Source organism: Thamnophis sirtalis, unplaced genomic scaffold (assembly GCF_051295495.1).
Source record: "Thamnophis sirtalis isolate CommonGarterSnake01/CBP01778 unplaced genomic scaffold, rThaSir2_p1.2 scaffold_8, whole genome shotgun sequence".
NCBI classification, from domain to species: domain Eukaryota; kingdom Metazoa; phylum Chordata; class Lepidosauria; order Squamata; family Natricidae; genus Thamnophis; species Thamnophis sirtalis.
This window is the reverse complement of record NW_028261388.1, coordinates 45,432,098-45,451,145: the sequence shown is the minus strand read 5'-3', so window position 1 is coordinate 45,451,145 and position 19,048 is coordinate 45,432,098. Positions and strand designations below refer to the sequence as shown.

The window sequence follows — 19,048 nt, the reverse complement described above, 5'->3', positions numbered from 1 at the left end:
TGACAAATGATGTTCAAAAGTCAGCTGTGGATCCAGGAGGACTCCCAAGTTGCGGACCCTATCTGAGGGGTGTACTATTTGACCCCCCAGCCTGAGAGATGGAACACTTGGCCAATTAGTGGGAGGGAAGCACAGCAGCCACTCGGTCTTATCTGGATTGAGTACAAGCTTGTTAACCCCCATCCAGTCTCTAACAGCCTCAAGGCCCTGGCTCATCACGTCCATCGCTTCATTGAGTTGGCACGGGGCGGACAGATACAGCTGTGTATCATCCGCATACTGGTGGTATTTTATCCTGTGCCGTCGAATGATCTCACCCAGCGGTTTCATGTAGATATTAAAGAGAAGGGGGGACAGGACCGAACCCTGCGGCACCCCATACGTTAGGGGCCTAGGGGTCGATCTCTGCCCTCCGACTAACACCGACTGCGACCTGTCCAAGAGGTAAGAGGAGAACCACCGTAAGACAGTGCCTCCCACCCCCACCTCCCGCAGTCGTCGCAGAAGGATACCATGGTCGATGGTATCGAAAGCCGCAGAGAGGTCAAGGAGTACCAGGATGGAGGCATGACCTCCATCCCTGGCTCTCCAGAGATCATCGGTCAATGCGACCAGAGCGGTTTCCGTGCTGTAGCCAGGTCTGAAGCCTGACTGGAATGGATCAACATAACTGGTTTCCTCCAAGGACCGCTGGAGCTGAAAGGCCACCACCTTCTCAACAACCTTCCCCACAAAGGGGAGGTTGGAGACTGGACGATAGTTGTTTAGGACGGCTGGATCCAAAGATGGTTTCTTCAGGAGGGGTCTCACCACCGCCACTTTTAATGCGGGGGGAAAGTCCCCCTCCCAAAGGGAGGCGGCAACAACCGCCTGGATCCAGCCCCGTGTCACCTCCCTGCTGTTGACAACCAGCCAGGAGGGGCATGGGTCCAGTACACATGTGGAGGCACCTACAGCTCTCATGGCCTTGTCCACGTCCTCAGGGGTAACAGCTTGAAAATCAATCCAGCGATGGTCTATACTTAAAACACACCAACATGCATGCATGCAAACCACCTACACATGCATGAACACATGCACACAAAACCTTACAATATTAGAGGATTTTGATAGTCATGCTTCAGTGAAAAGCAATATAAATGTTTATGCATGAAACAATTATTTCACTTTTATTTCCTGTCATTAAAATGCTCTGTAGAAAATGACTGAAACACCATCAAGTTATTTTGTAGCTTTAATCTTCTGAGGTTGGATCAAAAGCAAAAGAATTGAAGTGTTTTCATTGATGGTAGCTATCACTATATTTCCCACTAGCTTTCTTCAGAACATGCAACATTTCTGCTGGTAGACTTCATGCATTTTTCTTTGTAAAATGTCATACATGGAACAACATAGGTATAACAAGATTTATATGACTTCAGTCAAATTGATCGTTGTAAATGGATAGCCATTTTTCATGTGTTTATTTAGCAAATGCTCAGATTAGTGATGGGTTTCAATTAATTTTACTATTGGTTTGCTTGTGCACGCGTGCATGCTCGCACACTGCTTCTGTGCATGTGCAGAAGCGTCTGGGTGGATAGATGGAACCTCCCACCACTGCCACTACCGGTTCATTTGATCCGGGGCAACCTGGCAGAAACCCACTTTTGGCTCAGATGTCAAATATAAAATAACACAAAAACAACAATAGGCAACAATCAATATAAACCCCTGTCCTAAATCCAGAAGACTCTGTCCCTAATCATCAGCTTTCTCCATCAAATCCTCAAGAACTTTGGCTTCTTAAAAGAGAAAAGGTAGAGATAAGAACACTGGCTATGTCAAGACACAATTGCATCTAGCAAGACTGCTGGAAAATAAACTGCTGGAAATAGCCAGACATGATAAGGGACAACTGTGCTCAGGAGGGATCAGAAGCTTCTGATAAGTAGGCTTCTCCCCAATATCTTCAGAGCAAAGCTCTATCAAAAGTTTCCTGTCAAGTATTGCCAAAAATCTTTCTTGGAAATTTGACTCACTTTTTTAGATTTTCTCTATTGCAGTTTCTATGAACCTAGTTTTCTTTGGAGATTGCTTATATAAAGTATCCTGAATTTATGACTTTGAGATACAATAATTGGGGGAAGGGAGAGAGAGACAGAAAGAGGAATGATGCAGGCATATAGGCTATATACGCATTGTTTACTGACCTATAGTATTCCATGTTTCCCTTCTATTGTTTCTTATCAATCTTCTCAAAGCAATCATTACATTTGCATGCACATAAGTTCAGCAATGGGTTGGAAAAATTAAACCCCAAGTGGTGTTGTTAGCCAATATTAATCCTTGATTGACAGCCATAATTGAGCCCAAAATTTCTGTTGTTATGTGAGACATTTAAGTGAATTTTGCCCCATTTTATAACCTTTCTTGCTACTGTTGAATCGCTGCAGTTGTTAAGTTAGTAACACAACTGCTAAGTGATTTTTCTATTGATTTTGCTTGACAGAAGGGCACAAAAGGAATATCATAAGTGTGAAAAATGGTCATAAGTCATTTTTTCAGTACCATTGTAACTTTGAATGGTCACTAAGTGAACTACTGTAAATTGAGGATTACCTGTAGAAATCTGGGATTGGTGACTGAGATTCAGTTTATTTTATATGAGTTTGACTGATCATGGAAAAAAGCAGATTCACACTTTGGAGAGTTACTTTGCCATTCAGTATTGGATTTGCTGCCTGAATTATGTCTTTAGTGACATCCTATCTTGATTACTGAATATACAGGTAGTTCTCATTTAATGACTACAATTGGGACTAGCAATTTCATCATTAAGCAAAGTGGTTGCTAAGTGAAACCGTGACTGTGCTTATGATCTTGTCCAGCTGTCCTTTGCTTCAGAAACCTGCAAAGGTCATAAATGTCAGAACTAATCACAAAGTTATTTTTCATCAATGGCATAACTGCAAATAGTCACTAAGGGAGACAGTCACTAAACAAAATCTTGAAACACATCAAAATGGTTTATTTTACTGTAACGGAGAGAGTTGGAAGTCAATGTTTGTTTTTCTTTCTTTTTCCTTATATTTCTTCACTCTCTTCCACCCCCCAACTGTTTTTTTTATTTACTTTGTATTTTGTATTTTATAATAAGTATAATCTTTATTGTCATTGTACTTAAACACAACAAAATTGGTTCTTTAACAATAAAAATGTTAATAGACAAAAAAATACATAAAAAAATGTAATTAGTGCAAAACGTGGCTGCTAATTGTTCTGTACAGTAGGTTGTAGACTGATACTATACTACTTGCCCACTGGACAAGATCAGCATTGTTAGAGGCCGATCTTTTTGGGATGTAGAAGAGGGATTTATTCTGTATCATTTTTCATCCGCTACATTTGATTTCCAATCTCTCAGTATTAACACAAATGTAAAGAGGAATTTATTTCAACAGGATTATAGCTCCAAAATTATTTTAGTTTTTAATATTTTATTACCTGTTCCAGTGTGATTTGTTTTAAATTTGTTAGACACTATATTTGTTAGAACAGAAAATCAGGGTATTAAATCAATCAATAAATCCAAGTGGTACAAATCTGATGATAATAGTAAACAATAGAAAGGAAAATAAAAGTTTTATTACCCAAATGGAAGGTCCTGATAATCATATATGTCTTAAATATCAGAGAAATCAGGGATAAAGAATTCTTCTAATACTTAATATATGTAACTATAATAAAGGTGCTGATGGACATATTAGGTTTAAATCCATGAGCACACTTGGAGCATTAGTGATTACAATTTACACTAATCTTAGCTGAAAGGCAGTTGGGAGCTGGAACCAGTTATATCACGTATCGTTCTGCTTCATGAATTGTTAAAAATATTTTTCAACATGGGTGAAATGCTCTGATGTCTGCTACTGGTTCACTTTGCTACTGGTTCACTTCGCGTGCATGCACATCACATATGGACAGTGCTGAAAAAAGAGGATTAAGAAGCCTTTTCTGAGTCTGCAAAGGTAAGTAGAACAGTGAGGGGAAGGGAACAGCTGTGCTGCGCGATTTAGATTCCCTGCTTTCTAGCAAATATAAATCATGTGGCACAGCTGATTGTTGCACAGCTGATTGTTGGAACTACCAGTTCACCCAAACCGGTAGCATTTTTTACTACTGGTTTAGGAAAAGCGGTCCGAACCGGTAGCATTTCACCCCTGTTCTTCAAGGATATTTTCCTCAATATGCAAGTATGGTCTGAGGCCCAACTTCACAGGCCACACATCCTATTTAAAAAATGGGCCACATTACAGACCTTACCTAGTTCTGCACTCCTTCAGTAAATGCACTAAAAGAGTGGTTTCACTAAACTGTGAAGCAAATGTTTATCCACAAATACTCTAGAAAACAGTACCAGTTTAGCATATTATCTGCTGTCAAAGGTTACCACTGAACTGAACTGACATTTGTTCAGAAGACATATTGGGCTGTATAAAGAAGATTGGTAGAAAATAATGATTCTTCTCAGTTTGCATTTAGTTGATTTTGAAGATTGTAGCAACTTCTTAGTTGGGTGTCATTTTTTAGACCAAGTTTAGTATAATCAAAAAGAATAATCACATTATTCAAAAATGGGGAATTTAGCTAGGGCAAAGAGTAAAGTTGTTGTGACCAATATTTGGTATAACCATTTTATCCAATGGTAAGGTTTACATGAGGCAGCTTTTAAAATGGATTGTGCCTATAGATTATGAGGGAGGCATGCCATATTTTCCATATCAATTTACTGAAGTTATAGAAAAAGAGTTATGCAGAATATAAAGAGGATGTCTCTGAAAGACAGAAGGAAGATCTATTACAGAGGCAATGGTCAGATAAATACAGCATAAACCCATTCAAAGAAATAAACTTGAAAAAAATCCTTGACAAGCCACTTTCTAATTCACTGAAGATGAAGGAAAAGAAATGCACAATTAAGAGCTGCAAGATTCTGTTACTATAGCTCTTCTAATAAAAGTTTATATCTATATGGCACTGATTTCTTATTCCATACTGGTCTTGTAGAAGCCAGTGGGAAATATGAAAATATTTGGCTAGAATGGTTGCTTCCTACTGAGAAAGACCTATCATAGCTTTCAGTGTCAGTTACAATAGTGTGTAATTAAGGTAAAACAAAATGTACAATTTTATTTTGGTCTCTGCATACCTGTTAAGCTTGTCACAATATAAATGCCTACATGGAACAATAATACATGCTCATTCTGAACTTGCCTCCATAAATTGAGATAATTGAAAAACAAAGCAGAAATGTTGGACCTCAGCATTACTGAGAGGTATAGTAAAAACATGCCTATTTGCCTATACATCTAAAGAACAACTACTGTAATGACTGTCTGTGCTAATAATCCTAAATGTTTCAAATAGTCCTTTGGGAAGTATACAGTACTTAAACTATGATTCATTTGTTATTGTCTATACTTAAAATTATAATAATCCTTTGAATACATTTATTTATTTTATTTGTTAGTTAAATTTGTAAAGCTACCATCTCACAAAAAACAACAACTCTAAGTAGTATGCAACCTTGAAAAATACACTGATTAGACACAAATATGAAGTAGCATAGGATTAATACAGGGGTGAAATGCTACCAGTTTGGACCGGTTCACCCGAACCAGTAGTAAGGATACCAGTGGTTCACCCAAACTCGTAGTAAAAGCTACCAGTTCGGGCAACTGATTTTTCCAATGATTAGCTGTGCTGCTTTATTTATATTAGCTAGAAAGCAGGGTTACCTGCTTTCTAGCTAATCTAAATCATATGGCACAGCAAATTTCCCCCCCCTCACTGTTCGCTTACCTTTGCAGGTATGCTCAATAGCAGGCTCTTCCCACTTGCCCAGATGTCATTTTGATGCTCTGCATATGCATGGAAGGTCCTGCGCATGCGCGAAGGTGATTCATGTGTGTGGAGCAAGCACATGCGCTCACATTGCTACTGAATCAGTAGCAAAAATAAGTGGATTTTACCTCTGAGTTAATATAATTAATTGTTCTACTGTTATGACTGGCAAAAGGAAGTATGTTGGAAACTATAATATGAAAAGGATGGAAATAGTTGAAGTGAAAACTAATATGTCAAGGCTGAAATTTCATTGGGAGTGTAATCAGTAGTAGTAATAACTTTGAGGAACAGGAAGAAGAGCTGCAACCAACACAGTGGTCTTAGTCTGGGGCAGAAAATTATTTGAAAAAGAAGTGTATTCAGATTTTTAAGATTCTGTTACTATACTGTATGAACATTATGACATTAAGCAGTATGAACATTCATATCTCTGTTTCCCTAATCTGTTCTTGAAACAGACAAGAAGTTAAAAAAAAGCAAGAAAAAATTTAAGAACATCCTTGTCATAGCTTTTTCCCATAGACGTTCTGAATATGTAACATCCACATTCTTGTTGTCATCTATAGAAAGCATATGTTTATGTTTTACTTGAACATACTTCCACCATGTTTACCAAAACAAGTGTGATAAAAATATAATTCAAGAAACTTCAAGTTTCAAGAATAATCTAGTCAATTTTCTGATGATGAAGTGAAACTATTACAGTGGCTGTAATAATCTCTTGCAGAGGTGTTGTTGAAAAGATTGCACTATTGCAGATGATTTCCTTGTGTTTATTTCAAATTCCCGGTACCGTGTTTTAAAATAAGTAATTTGAAAGCAATTTGACTACTATGCACAATCTTCAAATAATTGAATATGACAGTCTTATAATTATAGATTTCATGTATATACTTGTGTATCTACCCACCATAGAACCAAAACGATGGGTTGCTCAAAATCTCAATATATAAACAATAACATACTAACAATTAAAATAAAAAAGTAAAATAAACAATGCAACTCAAGGTACATCTTGCAACTTCAGCTTCACCTTGTCCCAATGTGTGGAGGGAAGTCAGCTTGTCATAGCTCTCTGCTGAAGAAATTGTCATGGAAAACATACGCTTCATAGATCTTACAAGAGGGCAATATATAAAGGAAGGGACCTAATGCATGCCCATTGCATCCAGTTGGATAGGCAACATATTTCCTATAATATCTGTAATCCCAATTACTATCTTTATTGTTCTCCTTAGTCCATTTCAAACATGGAACATCCCATTTTTCATTTCCTGTAAAAGGAAATGGAACTTTTCACAAAGTGGAAAGCAATTACCCTTGGTTATCCATTTCAAATAATTGTAGGCATGAATTTTGTATATGGAAAAATAATAAAGTAGAAAAGGTAACATAGAGAGATAACTTTGTGACCATATGTAAATGAACAATATCAGTCTCTTCACTGAACAAATTTGTTCATTTGGGTAGATTTTACATACTGCAAAACAGTAGATTCCTTTTAAAAAAATCTATAGCAAAACAAATTAATACAAATTATGAATAAAACAAATATTTTAAGGTAAAAATATAGTTATAATGACCAGTAACTTAACATTTTTAGCTTAAAGAATGCAATAGGAAAAACAGAATATTAATAACTTAAATAAATGTTATAGTATAAATTATCTGATTTTCTTTTCAAATTAGTGTTACGGGATTTCCCCCCTTCCTTTTAGGGAAACCACAATCAATGAATCAATAATCCAGTTAAACTCAATTATTTTGAATGTTACAAAACCTTAGTAAAGCAAAGTAAAGCAAAGCAAAATAAAACAAATTGGTTTAACTCTAAATTAGTTCAGGTCTAAAATCCAGAAAACAGGAATTTATTAAAAAGAATTCATTGCTATATAAAAATAGAAATTAAAAAGAAATTAGTAATTGAATGACAAAAATAAAGCAACAAACTTTTTTTACTTTTATTCACATCTAAAAATGCATCTAAAAGTGATGTTCTTTCTAGACATAGTTCTTCTAGTTACTATGTAGGGTTGGTCAGATTCAGAAATCGTAGATTCATTCAGAAAGACAGACTCATTCTAAGCAAGTCTCAAATGTATGTGCATGTTATATTTTTCTCCTTTTTAAATAATCTGTTTGGTCTAAACAGTCACCCAATTATATCATAAATAAACAGAATAGCAAATGGATTGCATTATGCCTTGTGGACCATAGATAGTTGAGAATGCAAGTGATCTTCCTAATTCTGATTTCTTAAATTACTGCATATTGTCCTACACCTCATTCCTTAACATTACAAAGCAGCAACTACTGTATGTGGCAAGAATACTTCATCATCACAGTTCCCTGTATTTGCAGCTTACTGGTCAACTTACTGACCAGCTGGAAGCATCCTGTAAGCAATTGCATTTCTCCCCAACATTCTTCTCACAAGAAGAATAATTAAACTTAAATTCAGGGTCATTTTTCTTTCAGATGGATACCAAATTCAGTTCCAAGCCACTGAAAAATAAATAGAGCTCTTCCAATTGACAATTCAGTGATGAAAAATGCAATCATATATATCAGTGGTGGGTTGCCAATTTTTGTACTATCAGTTCAGTTGCGCTCCTGCACGTGCTCCGTGGGTACCCATGCACAGAGACGTCTGGGTGGGTGGAGCTTTCCACCGCCGCTACTACCGGTTTATTCGATCCAGGCCGACCTGGCAGCAACCCATCACTGATATGTATTACTTCTTTGCATCTTCATGTATTATAATGGTTAATTGGATCTTCCTCAGCCTCCTAATGGTCATCACCATGGAGTTTTTACTTTTAGGGCTGAAAGTATCACACTAGCTCCTTTATAAAAAATATTGTGAGCACACTTTCCCTCTTCATTGACCCCTTCAACAATAGAGAAGAGAATAAGAATTTACTGAATACAGTCACATTGCACTTTTAATAACTTTTTAATACTGCAAGCAATGGATAAGCAGCAAGAAAGAAAAGGAGAAACTTAGGAACTCTTGTAAATGAGAGCCAATCATTTAGAACAATATTTGCTTTGTTCTACGGATAAAATAGGTTTTATACATACTTTGCAGCAAAATTAAACTCTCATATAGAAACTCTTTCTGTTCAATTTATCCTAGAACTGAAATGCTGACAAAACAGAATTCCAAGAATCAGAAGTAATTATGTCCAAGTGTTTTCTATGCCAGACATTTTTTAAAAGGCCACTGAACATAGATTTTCAAAGGCCAGTATCAAAAAAACTCAACACTGCTTATTCCAGTAACTTAGTTTATTGGAATAAGCAATTTTGAGGGTTTTTTGAAAGTTAATTTCAAAATGTGCAATTTTAAAATATTTTTATTGTAATGAAATAGTAATTTCTCCAAAAGAATGAACCGAAGATTTACATATTAATGGTAATGGTATATGGTAAGAAGGATATTAATATAATGAATCAGTGAAATGTTAAATTCTCATTAGATGAAAAAATAGCATTTAATCATTTTATTGAGCAAACAAACTTGTTTTCTACACATATTACTAACCGTGTTCATTCAGAATTTGTACCATTATACTGATTAGAATTATTCCATAATTAAATGTCCTTATGAGAGTAGCAAGCATGATATTGAACTGTACTTTTTCAAGTCCTTGTGTCATTAAAATGATTAAAAATTGCATATGTAACTTAATATGTATGTATATGTATACCATATATATGATATTTGTATATGTGTATTGCACACTACATTACATACTACTTTTATCAAACTCTTCTTATTTTGAGTGAATGGTGCTGAATAGTAAAAGGAACTTATGAAAATTAAATTTCTTTTAAAAATGCAGCTAGGAATTTTGCAGATTTGTTTTTGCTACAAAAATCTTTGTATTAATAGCCAGTTGTGAAATATATAATACTATATACTATAATTCGATATTTTTGTTTAAGAATATAATGGGCAATAGTTTAATGAAGGCAAAGTTCCATCACAATTCTTAAAACATTTTGCTGAAGTAAGTTTTATTGATCTCAACATGGCTTCCATAAGATGAATATAGGATGTCTGAGAAATGAATGACACTATATAGTTTAGAAGAATTTATCTTCAGTTTACAACTAGAAGACATTGAACAGGCCAATAGGAACATAAATTTAGATAAGGTCAGGGCATTTTTTTTGGAACATCTCCTCCCTTCTTTAGATCCCAGGAACAAAAAAATAAACCACTATCGATTTTTAAATTATTATTTAAACACATGTCTACCAAACGTTTCGCGAGATATCTTGCATTCTGGAACCGTGATGTGACAGTTACCAAATCAATATATTGTGCTCAAAAAGTTATGATCTTAGGAAAAGTTCCTATTCAAATAATATTACTTCACACTGTAAGATAGAAATTATTTATCTCTGCCAATAGCATATATTAGTTAAATATCCTTATTCTGCATAAACAAAAGATCTCTTAATTATTTTTAGTCAGACCAAATACTTTATGAAATTCAAATAAAGTTTCTGTTTTGAATCTGAAGTAAAAGTTAATTATATTGGATCGCTAGCTATATAGAATGTTAAAAAATACCCAATTATTATTGACTATTTTTTATTTTCATATTCAAAACCATATATAAATTACAACTACTTTATGATCTATTTGATTTATTTGGGAGAACATTTTTTCTGCTAAAGAAAAGCTTCATTGTACTATGTTTTTCAACTTAGCAACTTTTTACAAGAAATCTCCAAGTATATCTGCTAACGTATTTATAGTTGATATGCTTTATTAACACAATGAATCTATTAGTTAAACATATTTTTATTCTGGAAATTTCCAGATTGATATAAGGTATGTATTACGTTTTAAGGAATTGGTTACTGTATTATAATTTGGACTACTGCTATATGATATTGAATAACTACAAAACTGACAAGAATTTGGAGATCTTCAGTTTGTTTTTTAATGACAACTGAAGGTCTCCCAGATGCTTACTTTTCAACCACTGGATTCAGTTATTGAAAACAGATGGGCATTATTCACATCCACAAATACAAATATATAGCACATTCATATGCAGTAGAAAATTTAATTATAATAGATGTATAAAACAAAATTCCCACTGATAGCATTTAAAAATACAACACATGAATCCATGGTGAATTTTTGAGTGATTTCTTATTAGCTACCATAAGAATACATAAAAAATAGTTTGAATGTTCCCAACCATAAAGTACGTATTTTGTTAAATATGTAGATTTTACAGAGATTAAACATTCTAATATTAAACACATATTCAACCATTGTAACATTTTTGTCCCAAGACAGTTCTTCTAAACTTTACTTGCACAATATATAATAAATAATTATATAACTTTAATAATACTTTCTTTAAAACTTAAGGAGACAAAATTCTAGAAAGTGTTTACTTACTCTTCATTTAGCTCTAATGAACTGAAAAGTTAAAGAAACCTTCTGTATCTTGATGTGTTTTGAAGCAAAACGTATCACTGTAAACTGACCCAAATGAGATATGCTTATATTGATTTTCTGGGAAACTATATATATAAGTACAAACCTTCTATACCACTAAGCTCAATGAAACCTATTCTGAATGGTTAGCAGTCTGAAAGAAAGTAAAATGATAATTCCAACAATTTTGCATACCATGAAAAAAGAACCTGGAATGAAAAGGAATGTTTCACGTCCATGTATAAAGTCATTTTGACATGCCTACACAACTGGTTATGGCAGCTTTTAGAGTAATTCCTCATCACAAAAAAGAAAGAAAAAATGCTCCAGGTTCTTTTAAAGAAAGCTCTCCGTTGGGAAGTTGATTCTGGCCAAGTGCCAAAATCATGTGCAAAAGGGGCCCTCATTATCAATTCATGGCAGCCTTCAACGCTAACAAAAAATGTGACCCAACAGGCTAAAGCAACAACAAAAATTAAAAAGTATGAGACAAAGACAACTTACTTAATATTCCCTTCAGAGCTACGTTAAACTGTAGTTATTCAAACCTTATTAGTCCATAGCTATTCTCAGCTGCATTTCAATTTTTATACAAATCTGTAAAAGTTGAAGACATGCTTTGAATCTTTTCCCAAACATTAGGTCTTTTAAAAAAAAATTACTTCTATGCAATAGCTGAACTATTTTTTCCACATTCATACCTAGAAATCTTTTTCTAAGTAGGCATAAGACTATCTAACATGTTGATTTCTATGAAGATTCTAAAGCTAAATAAAATAGCACAACATTTTGCCAGTTTTTAAATAGAATTAATTCTCAGTCAGATTTTAAGGATATATTCATGAAAGCAAAGCAGTTTACTAATTTGCAGTTAGCTGAATTTCACTACACATTCTCAGAAACATAAATTTGATAGTCAGCCTTACCTAGATGTCGTCTTGCTTTTCTGCGGATCAAAAAGTTTCCTGCCTAAACACACAGATATTCTTTCACAACCCATAAAGGCCTCTTTTATTAATCCAGGACGGTAACAAACTTCTTTCTGCACCATATTGAGAGCAGGATGCATCAGCTTTCAAGACAGAACACATTTTAATACACAAATGTTGGCAGATTGCATAATACTGAATTGATCTTCAAGAGGGAAAGGACTTTTGAAAAAAAAAAGGGTAAGAGGGTGCGGTTAGATGTTAGGCTATCCCTGAGAAAAGGCCTAGGCTGCACTAGTACCTAACTGCTAGCAGAAGCTTACTGGGAAAGGAGCCAATGGAATGACTTTGTTTGACCCAGCTGCCAATCTTTTCTGAAGCAGTGCGCCAGACTAAACACTGACACTATTTTAACTCAAATCAGGCTACAGCAGCTGTTTGCTTTCCTGCTCTGAGCTATGCACCATGGCTGTGATGACTCTGCATGGCATTCTATCAGGTTAAAATATGTTCCTTGTTTGGTTTGTCATATAGCAGTCATTAAGTTTAACCACTTCCTCTCTCCTGGTAAATGAAAGTTGATATTATGCGATCACTGAAACTTCCCGTAAAGAAAAAAATTACCATGGAATTCTAGAGTTTATGAAAGACTAGAAAGACTACAAAACTAGTAGCAGCACTAACAATACTAGGACTGCTAAAGAAAACTTCATTCCCTCATCATCAAAATATATTGTCTGACATTTTTAAAATGCTTTAACAATAATATATTGCATTTTCAATTATAGACTAAAATTATATTTTAACCAGCCTACTATGGTGGTGCTGGTGCTGGTTATGACCAAGAAGTGGTACTCTATCGGATACTTAAATAACAAGGCCAGGCTAAGTATATTTTATCTAACACTTTCTACTTTTGTTGAAAAATTATGGCTACCTTCTGATTTAAGTAATATTCATGTTTGTCTTCCTTCAAGACAAACAGCTTCTGTATCAATCCTTATTGATACAACATACTGTCTTTTCTAACTATACTCCATCTTCTGTTGTCAGTCACCAGTTTCAGTAGAAGAATATAGCTACAGTTCTGTACAGCCTTTCTGCTTCATTTGTGCCTGTAACTTTTAAATCTTCTGCTGCAATATGAGTGTTATGTTTTATGGGTCATATTAGAGAATGTAGAGATATACACCGAGATGCACATATTGTGCAACTACCACACTTAGATTCTGTGATGTAGAAACTCTTGAACATGCTTCATTGTGCTGCTCTTCACAGCTGCTCTTTTTCATGCATATGCTTGAGAGCTGTTGGTGAAGACATGCATAATGCTGATTATATACTAGATGATATATTGATATTCACAATTACCTAGATTTAACACACTTACAATGATTTACAAAATTACAAACTGAACATCCCACTTTGCTACAAACTTGTTATCCAGTTTCAAGTGCTGAGGATTTAGCAAACAATATACCTACATTTAGCTGTTTAGCATAAACTAGATTCACATAGAGTTAAATTTATAGTCAATTCCTACTCAGTTTTTATTTATTTATTTCTATTTATTTCTTTAAATTATATTTCTATCAATCTCACAAGAGATACATTATTGATTGCTGTGGAACCTTATGAACTGCAAAGCCACCAGGCTATAACATTTTAAACTTATAACATATAAATGTTATAAAATTATTTTCAATAAACCTGATTGTTATAAACTACTTGGCCAGACCAAGTGGGTCAGGTTCCAGTACTCTTGCAAGCTTGTAAGCCATGGCAAGTACACAACAATTTAAAGAGATTTTAGCCATGGCTTTAAGAGACAGATACTGTTTCAAAGGTAGACAAATCATGAAATCAGCAACTATAAGGAAGTTTGCAAGTTTGCAAGTTTAATAACATTTATATGCCGCCTAATCCCGTAGGATTCCGGGCGGCTTACAGTACAGAAATAAATAAATAAAAATACAGAGAAAAAAAAGATAGATTTAAAAACAGCATACCATGCACTCTGTTCTAAATGGGGCTGGACCGTATTTTGGCCAGGTTTTAATGGCTTTCCGGAAGGCCGAGAGAGTGGGAAGGGTCCGGATCTCTGTGGGTAGATCATTCCACAGGGCCAGGGCAGCTACAGAGAAAGACCTGCCCCGAGTAGTCACCAACCGGCATTGCCCGGTCGACGGTACCCGAAGGAGGCCCAGCCTGTGAAATCTTATGGGTCGTTGGGAGGTATGTGGCAGGAGGCGGTCCCGCAGATATCCAGGTCCTAAGCCATGTAGGGCTTTAAAAGTAATGACCAGCACCTTGAAGTGTGTTTGGAGACTGATGGGAAGCCATTGCAGCTCATGGAGGATAGGTGTAACATGTGTGTACCTAGGTACACCCGATATCGCTCACGCGGCCGCATTCTGGACCAATTGTAGACTCCGAACACTCTTTAGGGGCAGCCCCAAGTAAAGCGCATTACAGTAATCAAGCCTAGAGGTGACGAGAGCATGAGTGACCATTTGAAGTGCCTCCTGGTCCAGGTAGTGCCGCAACTGGTACACCAGGCGAACCTGGGCAAAAGCCCCCCTGGTCACAGCCGACAGGTGGTATTCTAATGTCAGCTGAGGATCCAGGAGGACACCCAAGTTGCGAGCCCTCTCTGAGGGGTGAAGAATTTTGCCCCCCAGGCTGAGAGATGGAATATCTAGACCATTTTTAGGGGGCAACATCAATAGCCACTCGGTCTTGTCTGGATTGAGTGCCAGCTTGTTTACTCCCATTCAGACCTGACAGCCTCCAGGCACTGGCACATCACTTCTACTGCTTCGCTGAGTTGGCATGGGGCAGACAGATACAACTGGGTATCGTCTGCGTATTGGTGGTATTTGATCCCATGCCGACAAATGATCTCATCCAGCGGCTTCATGTAGATGTTAAATAGGAGGGGGGACAGGACTGAGCCCTGAGGCACCCCGTACTTTAGGGGCATTGGAGTCGACTTCTGTCCTCCAACCAACACCGACTGTGACCTGTCCGAGAGGTAAGAGGAGAACCACCGTAAAACGGTGCCTCCCACCTCCCCCAGTCGTCGCAGAAGGATACCATGGTTGATGGTATCGAAGGCGCTGAGAAGTCAAGAAGCACCAGGATAGAGGAATGTCCTCTATCCCTGGCCCACCAGAGATCATCGGTCAGCGCGACCAAAGCAGTTTCGGTGGAGTAACCAGGCCTGAAACCCGACTGAAAGGGATCTAGATAATCTGCTTCATCCAAGGTCCGTCGGAGCTAAAAGGCCACCATCTTCTCGACAACCTTCTCTACAAAGGGGAGGTTGGAGACTGGATGGTAATTTTTAAGGATAGCTGGATCCAGAGAAGGCTTCTTAAGGAGGGGTCTTACCACCGCGTCCTTTAAGGGTAGCGGGAAAGATTCCTCCTGTAGAGAGGTATTAACAATCCTCTGGAGCCAGCCTCGTGTAACCTCCTTGCTGGTTGAAACCAGCCAAGAGGGACACGGGTCCAGTAAAAAGGTGGAGGCACTCACAGCTCCCATGGCCTTGTCCACTTCCTCAGGAGTAACAGGCTGGAACTCGATCCAAAAAATCCGATCAAGGCCCACTCTCGGCATCTCTGCAGGTACTGTCCAAGTGGAGTTCAAGTCCGTCCGAATAGGGTAAGGATAATATGCATGAAAAGGGTAATAACTACACATTTAAAGGGCTGGAGGCAGGATGTACAGTAATGATCTTCTGAAGACACATTTCTCTACAGCAAAATAAAACAGCCAATTACCTCCAATAGACCGATCAGATCCCAAAGATTAGGCCTCCTCCGAATTCCATCCACCGGCCAATGCCGACTGGCGACTACTCAGAGGAGAGCCTTCTCTGTGGCTTCTCCGACCCTCTGGAACGAGCTCCCCATGGAGATTCGAACCCTCACCACCCTCCAGGCCTTCCGCAAAGCCCTTAAAACCTGGCTGTTCCGACAGGCCTGGGGCTAAAGAGCTTTTGCCCCCCTCCTCGAATGGTATGGTTGTTGTGTGTTTTTAAATTGTGTATTGTTATGTTCGTCTTTTTATGCCCTGTCTGTACCCCCTTCCCTGACTGAATTGTGAGCCGCCCTGAGTCCCCTTTGGGGAAAAGGGCGGCATATAAATGTAATAAATCCAATCCAATCCAATCCAAAATCAGTGGCTTCTTTCCAGAAATCAACTGTAGTGGCATAATGGTAAGCCAGCCAGTTCTTCAGAAAATCCCTTAACACCTTGAATATCCATAACACTTTATATATTCTTTTGTCTGGAGAAGCTCTACTCTTTCTTTTGTCATGAGGCAGAATTTGGCAAGAACTGAAATTTGAGATATGTTTGCTTATTTTGGGATGAAAGACCAATTGAATTTCCAAGTGGCTCTCTCCTGTGGCTGGTCTTGGAAATTACAATTTCTACTATAATAAAACACATGCATTAGACAGTTAATATACACAAAGCAACAATATAAAGCAGATGGAAAGCATTGGATTCCCTCCTGAAGGCCTTAATTCCTGCTCGTCTAGAAATATGATAGTAATACAAATTTAAAAAATCTACGTAACTATAATCATCAGATATAATTTCAATCTGAGCTGAATCTTATCATAAGAAGCTCAAATAAAACAATTAGAGTATTTTTGCTATTGAAAATAATCTGTATAGTCAAAAACTCTATAAATATGGAATCTAATAATTATGTTATTTATGGCCTGATTTGAGAATAATTACTAAATGCTTACATGAACAGATCTTGGGTTTTTGTACTTTCTTATATTCTTCTGTAGAGGTTCTGTGTCATAAATTCCTGAAAATGTTAAAACGCAGCCAACACAATCTAAGCATACTTATTAGCTTATGGTTAATAAATGCAAAGCAGTTTGAGCTTGCCAAGAAAGTAACATGATTCTTTTTGTTAAGGAAATAAACAACTTTATCTCCACAGGGCACTTTGCCACTTAACCTGTCTTGACCAGCAAGCAGTTACAGAAACATTAGAAGCAAAATGAATTCCCTTTCTTAAAAATAAAGGAATTGTGATGCTTTATGAAAGTAATTTCCAGGGGGAATGTCTCTCAAATCCTAGTTGAAGGAAAAGATCCCTTCAGATCTTGGATCTAAACTCCAGATCAGCAATGTTTATCCAGCAATGAGTGAATGTAAATCTTTGTGTATGTGTTTGTGTGTGTGTGTATATATGGATGTAGATCAGTGGTGGGTTTCAAATTTTTTTAGAACCTCTTCTGTAGGTGTGGCCTGCTTTGTAGAAGTGCCTTGCCGGCCAACTTGTAAAATGTGGTAAAACTCACTTAACAATGCTCTTGCTTAGCAACCAAAATGTTGGCTCAGAAACTCTGGCATTTGAAGCATGCAAATCTTAAAGCTGTCAAGTTACAAGTCCCTTGTACCCCTAAACCTTTAGAAAAAAAACTCCCAAGGGTGTTCAAACTTGACAGCTTTAAGACTTGTGAACTTCAACTCCCAGAATTCCTCTTCCAGTCATGTTGGCTCAGGAACTCTGGAACTGTGCAAGTCTTAAAGCTGTCAAGTTACAAGACCCTTGCACCCCTAACCGTTCAGGAAAAAAAACACAGGGAGAGGAGGAGCCAATGTTGTGACAATACGGATGTGCGATCTCGATGCTCCGAGACCGCAGCTAATATTTTTGCCACTGTGTGGTCCAATTGGACTTAAACCATCCCGCAGAGATGGTGAACAGGAAGAATACTGCTGATCTCAGGGACATTATAAAGTCCCTGATCGATGCAAGAGAAGTTCTTCAAGCCGGTGACAAAAAATCCAACCAAAGCTTATGAAGTTGGGGCAGCTCCAAAACAGAAAGATATGGAAAGAGAAAGTGTTTCCAGCTGGTGAGGAATTTTTACCGTTTTAAAAGAGACTGCCCATAAAAAACTTAAAATTAATTTAAATTGGAGAACAGAAAAAGTAAGCGGCAGAATTAAGTTTGGAATGGTTTTGGACAGTGGGTTATCTTACTTTTCAAATGCTATGTTCATGCATGGAATCTATGCAAGTCTTTTAAAACGAATGGATTAAGTTTTCTTCTATTTTTTTTCTTTTATTATTCTTTGTAACCTATGGACTAAAATTCTCCTTTTTCATTACTGTGGGTATTTTTCTAACTCATTCAAGAATTGGACCTTTTGAAATACAAAAAAGATACAAAAAGAAACAAAGAAAATTGCAACAATAACACTGATACTTGGAAGCTGGAGGTTTGTGTATTGGAAATGAAACACTTTTACTTTTCTTACTGATTATCCTGTCTTGGCACTCCAAGGTCTCACTGCTGGTTTATAGAGAGTGATAAGAAGAAAAGCATACAGATGTCACTTTGAAGTGTATCTTCAACCAGAGAAAAGTGAAAATAAAACTTTATTGTGAATCTAGGCTTAATCTTGTAAAAACTTTCCAAGCTAGAGCAGCAGTGTTTGTTAGCTGGAGATAATGGCACAATTTCAACAGCAGAAAGAAACTTTAAGCCTGCAAAATATATTCTTAGAAATTCAGAAATTATCAAACACATTTGAGAGGACGGAGAAGAAGTTGCAAGACTAACAGTAAACAGCATCTAACAATAAAATATGATGAAGAGGTTGGATATGTTTATCAAGTGGAAAAAATGAAGGTTAGAATCCTAAAAACCAAAAAGGGAAATGACCATAAAGAAATTAAATTTGCTGCTATTTATGGTGATTGGTTTGTTTTTGGAAAT

At 36.7% G+C, this 19,048-nt stretch overlaps 1 protein-coding gene across 17 annotated transcripts in view; it reads right to left on the bottom strand.

The window, feature by feature from the left end:
- LOC106540114 (uncharacterized) overlaps window positions 1–19,048 on the bottom strand; it is a 248,367-nt gene that overhangs the window by 111,618 nt on the left and 117,701 nt on the right. For 2 of the 17 annotated variants that reach the window (XM_087721543.1, XM_087721548.1), the window contains exon 1: window positions 12,286–12,745. The exons of 14 other annotated variants lie outside the window; for them this stretch is intronic. The gene's annotated coding sequence lies outside the window, so the exon portion shown is untranslated. Of the gene's footprint in view, window positions 1–11,320; window positions 11,529–12,285; window positions 12,746–19,048 lie in introns of those variants that run through there. One more of the 17 variants, XM_087721547.1, reaches the window with a different exon arrangement.